We start from the raw sequence: 6000 nt of genomic DNA on the forward strand, positions 1-6000 counted from the left end.
TTGGAAAAGACCAGGACATGGGATCTGAAGAATAACGCCGGATGACATCTGGTTGGATGAAAAATGGGGACAGTCTGACCCCAAGCAGCTTGCCAGAAGCTAGGAACATGATGCTTCTCAAAGGGGAACTGTCATTGTCACATCTCCTGAGTGGCCCATTTTCTTCTCTATAGGAGGTAAATAAACATAACACCACCTGAAAATTGGCCTTTTGAAAAAAATACTTTTTTTTGAAAAACCATCACAGAGGTTCTAACATTGAAAACCGGAAGCCCCTGGAGCCAGTCATGGGAGGAAGTAGGAATGTGAGGGCCAACAGACTAATCGGTCTCTCTTACTGGGGCCATCTATTAACCCCAAAGAGGATGTCTGCCTCAGTTTCTACAGTAACAGCTTTAGGGCTGCCCAGTGGGCATCTGGTGGGAGAGAAGGTGCAAATTTGGAGGAAATTCTTTAAACACCAAGCTGTTAGGCATCTCCCATACGGTGTGCGCAGGGGTCTGTGTATCTGTGCTTCACTAGCATCCTTCTCTTTCTCTTCCTTTCTCATCTCTTCACTCTGCTTTTCCACTTCTGTCTCCTTTGGTCTCTGTCTCACATTCTACTTTGTCTGTCTTCTGTCTCGTAGTCTCCCTTTTCCCCTAATGTTCTTTCTCAGGTTTTCAATCTTCCTCCTCAGCTCGGCTCTCATTTTCTTACTGTGCTGGGTTGGATAGTGTCCCCTCAAAATTCACGTCCTACCTGGAGTCTCAGAATATGGTTCTATTTGGAAATTGGGTCATTGTGGATAACCTATTTAATTAGTTATTTAATTATTCAATTGGTTATTTAATTAATGGCCATCTCAGTTACGATGCGGTCATTCTGGAACAGGGTGCACTGTAAATCCAATGTGATGGTATCCTCATAAGGAGAGGAGAAGAGATACAAAAACAGACACACCCTGGGAGATCACCACGTGACTATGGAAGCAGAGACTGAAGCAATGTGTCTACAAGCCAAGGAACACCATGGATTGCTGGCAATAACCCAAAACTACAAAGAGGCGAGGAAGGAATCTTCCCTAGCACCTTCAGAGAGAACATGACCCTGCTGACATCTTGATTTTGGATCTCTAGCTTCCAGAACAGTGAAAGATTATGTTCTCTTAAGCCACCAATTTGTGGCATCCTAGGAAACAAATGCATTTATCACTAACTTCATGCATACTTCCTCTCCCTATGCATAGCACCCTGACCCTCCCCCCCACACCCCACCCCACCACCGCCTTTTTTCAGATTCAAACCATTGATCTCACCCATTGCATTTTTGGCATCAGGTGCCAGCTGGCTCATTTTATTTGAGGGCAAAGTTTGTATCTGCTGGATTCACAGCTCAGTTGCCACATGGGCTACTTCTCTGCTCAGAAATGTCAGGAGTTTTTAAATAGTTCATAAAGGTGACCTCCTTTTGACCTGACCCTCCCAGGTAAGTATGCTGTCTTTGAGGACCACAGAAAGGTTCAAGAATCTGGGTTTTCAATCTCCACATGACCCTGGGAAAGTCTCTTAACCTCCCTGAATTCTTTCAATGTCTTTATTAATAAAAAAAAGGCAACTGCTTTAGTCTTGCCTGCCTCTGGAGAATGTTGTTAATCTGAAAAGACCTTTTAAAGTACAACAAAGAATGCTGTGCACATTTATAGCCCTTTATTATTCAGACTTAGGAGGCTGAGATGAAATAAATATTATAGAATCCAGAAGGTGACATGGAATTTTATGGATATTATTACATTGGATCTTTAAAGCAACCTACCAAATAAGTGATTCCCATTTTAAGTGAAGAGAAAATTGACTTGAAGCAAAGAACCATCACTTTCATAAGAAACAGTGAAGATTCTAATTAAACCCAGATTTCCTGACATCCAATTTAGAGATTACTACATTATACTGTGACCCTCTTATTTGTTGATTCATTATTATTTTTTTATGGCACACTTCCTTTCCATCTTGAAATACTTCTCTGACCTTTCAGGAGAAGCCGCAGACTCAGAAGAGTCTGGTCCCATGTGTAAGGAGAGGTTTAATTTTCAAGTACAAATATTAACAACAGGCTCATAGAGGAAACATTTTGGAGGAGGAAACGTTTTGGAGGAACAATCGATGCTGGCAGACAGGAGCCTATCAGGAGGTAAAGGATTCGTAAAAGTGAAGTTTAAGGCAAACCTTTGGAGAAGAGACGAGAAATGCTGTCTTCAGAAAGGAGGAAGGGTCAAATTCAAGATCCACAGTTGGTTAAACAGTGGGTGAATCTGGGCCTGAGCTCTGCAGTGCGGGGAGTTTGGAGATGTAGAATTCTGTCTGCATAGCATGCATTATGTCTTTATGTGATATGTATGTGTCAGAGAGGAGAATTTCTTTTCTGTTGCAGTCAGCTTCTAAAAATGCACATACTTGAGAAATCATCACTGTCTCTCCTTTCTCATTTCTCCACTTTCTGCACATCTTCCTACTTGCTGAGCCTTTCCTCTCATTCCGGAGCGACAGAAGCACCAGCCCCTTCTTTAGGAGCTGCTTATCTGGCATCTGCCTCTCTGCTGAGAGAGCAGATCCCTCTTCTTCCCTTCTTTAAGCCCCAATTGTATTTTCCATCCTACCACTCTGAGTGTGATTAGAGTGAAGAAAATCTCATAAAAAAGAAAATCAAACGTCAGGTAATTACAGCCCATAATTTGTTTATCTTTCAGAAGCCCATATTGGAGGAGCATTACTCACTCTGAGGATCCTGGCATAGGCAGATGCATCACTTATGTTGAAGTATATTATCTGCTGTGATATTTATGATGAAATGAGTTTGCCAGCCATCATCTATCAGGTCACAAACACTTACTCAGCCTTGGAAAATGGCTTTTAATACACTCTTGTTTCAAGATTGGGGTGGATGTACAATTTGTGACTTTCCTACTTCTGCTGCCCCCAGGAACAGGGTGTACAGGGCTGTGTACAGGGTGAACAGGGTGGGGAGCTGTGTTCCTTTGCCTTGTTCACAACCCCCACCCTTGGTCCAGTGAGACCATGGGTTCCTTAAGGACAGTCCATCTCTTACTCATTTTGTGTCCTCTTTATACAGGGTCTGGCACATGGTTGATGTGAACAAATGTATGTTGAAACACAATGAATTGAGTCACATGTGAGGAGATTCAGCTTCTGGGATCATGACCCCATAAATTCCTGGAGGAAAAGTAAAAGACATACTTACCATAACCTGAGATTGTGTATTAGCTCATTTATTCAATCATGCATTTGCACATTTGTACAACAAATGCTTATTAAAAACTATTGTGTAGAAGGCACAGTGCTAATTGCTAAGTGAACTAAAAAAATATATATATGGTTTCTGGTCAGGTGTGATGGCTTACACCTGTAATCCCAGCACTTTTGGGAGGCTGAGGTGGGAGGATCCTTGAGCTCATGGGTTTGACACCAGCCTGGGCAACGTGACAAGACCTCGTCTCTACTAAATTTTTTTTTTTTAAATGAAAAATTAGTCAGCTGTCGTGGTGCACCTATAGTCCCAGCTACTTGGGAGGCTGAATTGGGAGGATTGCTTGAACCCAGGAGATCAATACTGTAGTGAGCTGTGATCAAGCCACTGCACTCCATCCTGGGTAACAGAACAAGACCCTGTCTCAAACAAACAAAAAACAAAACAAAAAAGCGTAACTTGTACCTTAAAGGAGTTTATGATCTAGTATTAAGGGTAAGAGAGAAATGAATGGTACAGGGAAGAAAATGAGGCTATAAAAATGCTTTGAATGCTCTGAGGATGAACAGATTGCTAGCTGGAGACATAGGCTGGAGTGGATATTTGAATAGAATTAGAATGGATGGTATATTAATTGCTTTTTTTTTCAAATAAATTAAAGTGAATCTAGCTTTTGTAACAAAAGGTGTTCACAGGCAGCAGACTCTACTATCTCACAGAACCCATGAAAAACTCAACAAATAAGTCTCAGGTAGAGGTGAGAAGCAGAGATCCTCGGGGACCCTGTGGTGAAATCTGTGACCATTCCCCTGAGAGTTCCCTTGTCACTGCAATTCAGTGGTAAACATTCTTTGTTTCTCTCATGAAACCTTCAGTTTCCAGGCGATCTAATGTGATTAATCAAGTAGAGTGTCAGGACTCCAGTTTGTAAATTCATTAGCTATGGCCAGGGGAACTGTCCCCAGAAACATGGCTGCTAAGACCCCTCTTTGTATAGTGCAAGCAGTTCCCAAGAACAAGGGCTACGCAGCCTCTCTGGCTGGGGGTACCTACATGTGGGTAAGATTTGGAGGTGTGTGGACATGATTACGAAGGACATTGCAGATGTGAGGAAGCACAGGGCTGAAAGCCTCCCACTAGGACTCTCTGCCTGGCTCCATCTGTTCTCCGCAGGCTCAGGCATGGTCATTTGTTCCCGCTGGCTCCCTTCCGGGTGGGCTCAGGTATAAGTTTGTGTGTTTGCACCTGGGAGCATGTATGTGAGTGCAAGTGTGAGCACTTGTGTTTGGTTACTTTCGAGGGTATGTGCAATTCTGAGCACGTGTATGAGTACCTCTGAGTATGTTTGTGTGCCAGTGTGAGTGTGTGTGTGTATGTCTGGTGTAAGTGTAATCTGTGCAGTGTGAGTGTGATTATGTCCTCTGTGTGTGTGAGAGTGTGATTATGTCCTCTGTGTGTGTGAGGGTGTGATTATGTCCTCTGTGTGTGTGTGAGTGTGATTATGTCCTCTGTGTGTGTGTGAATGTGATTATGTGTGTGCTGTTCTGGGTTCTACTTTGGACCGGGTAGCAGGGTGGGGAGAGGATGATAAACGGCACAACCTTTCTCACTGACAGAATGGGTTTCTTCTTAGCGTAGCTTTTATGAACTACTATGTGAAAAGAGTTTCTGGTCCTCCACCTGAGAAAATTACTAAAATTACTAAATGCTGTCTGGTGTTAATCTGCCTTCCATATGGACCGGCCCAGGTAATGGAGTACAGCAGGGAATAGAAATATCCATCCTGCAGCGCAACAGTTTCTTCATGTCCAAACCTAGTAATTTCTTTCCTGAAGGAGGAGTTCATTTCATCCTCTTGAACCTTCTCTGTTTGTTCCTTGCTGTGCTAATCCCCAGGATGAACACAGTCACCGCCCTCTCTCTTCCAAAACACCTCCTTTCCACACCGAATCATTCTGGTTCTGTCCATTTGTTGTGGGCTCCTTTCTCAGCTCCTAAATGCATGTGGGCTGCTCACTGATGGCTCTTTCTGTTCCTCCACTTCATCTTGCTCACTCCTCTATGTGCCCACCAAAATCCCATGGAATCAACAACAGCTTTAAAAAGTGGGTTTTGTTTCCTTCTCTCTGCAGGGGATCAAACATAGGCACCTGCCTGTCCAAGGGGGTCTAAGTCACAGTAGAGAAGTGATTTGCAAAGGCTGGTGGGATGGTGTGGCAGGCCTGTGGAGTTGAATAAAAATCCTGATGTCCTTCCTGGCATGAAGAGTGGAGCTGCCAAGCTGCCCCCAGGAGAAGCGTGCTGCCTATGCATCTCACTGGACTTCTGTGTACAGAAGAAATACTGGTGGTTTGACCAAACGCTCGGGCTCCCCACAACTCCCATTGTTATATGGGAAAGAACAAGGTCTTGCCCACCTCTCTAAACCTTTATAAAGGAGTTGGCCGGTGCCTGCCACTTTGTTCTCCATTGGAGAAGGCTGGCTGCATGCATGTCATGCACCGTGTCCCAGCAGCAGAGGCCCTGACTTTTTTTTTTTTTTTATCAGCTGTAGTTCATTTGTAAATTATTAACCTTTCAAGAGCCAATATTTGCTCAGGGCCTTCTAGTCCATCTCAAGAGTCGATACTGTGCTTGGGAGATTGTGGGGGAGGATGGTGCAGGGAGCTCAGTCTGACACGCTATTGTTGGGGAGGAAAACGCTCTTTGTCTAGCAAGAGAGGAGGATCTGACTCAGCAGCGATAGAACCTCAGGCC

General features: G+C 43.9%; 1 long non-coding RNA gene across 1 annotated transcript in view; it reads left to right on the forward strand.

The window, feature by feature from the left end:
* LOC105536424 overlaps positions 1–5622 on the forward strand; it is a 43218-nt gene extending 37596 nt beyond the window's left edge. Inside the window, exons 6-7 of the long non-coding RNA XR_001005584.1 lie at positions 2726–2853; positions 5376–5622. This is a non-coding gene — a long non-coding RNA (uncharacterized LOC105536424). The remainder of the gene's footprint in view (positions 1–2725; positions 2854–5375) is intronic.
* Positions 5623–6000: the final 378 nt, after the last annotated feature.

The sequence above is a fragment of the Mandrillus leucophaeus genome, unplaced genomic scaffold, assembly GCF_000951045.1.
Source record: "Mandrillus leucophaeus isolate KB7577 unplaced genomic scaffold, Mleu.le_1.0 Scaffold159, whole genome shotgun sequence".
NCBI classification, from domain to species: domain Eukaryota; kingdom Metazoa; phylum Chordata; class Mammalia; order Primates; family Cercopithecidae; genus Mandrillus; species Mandrillus leucophaeus.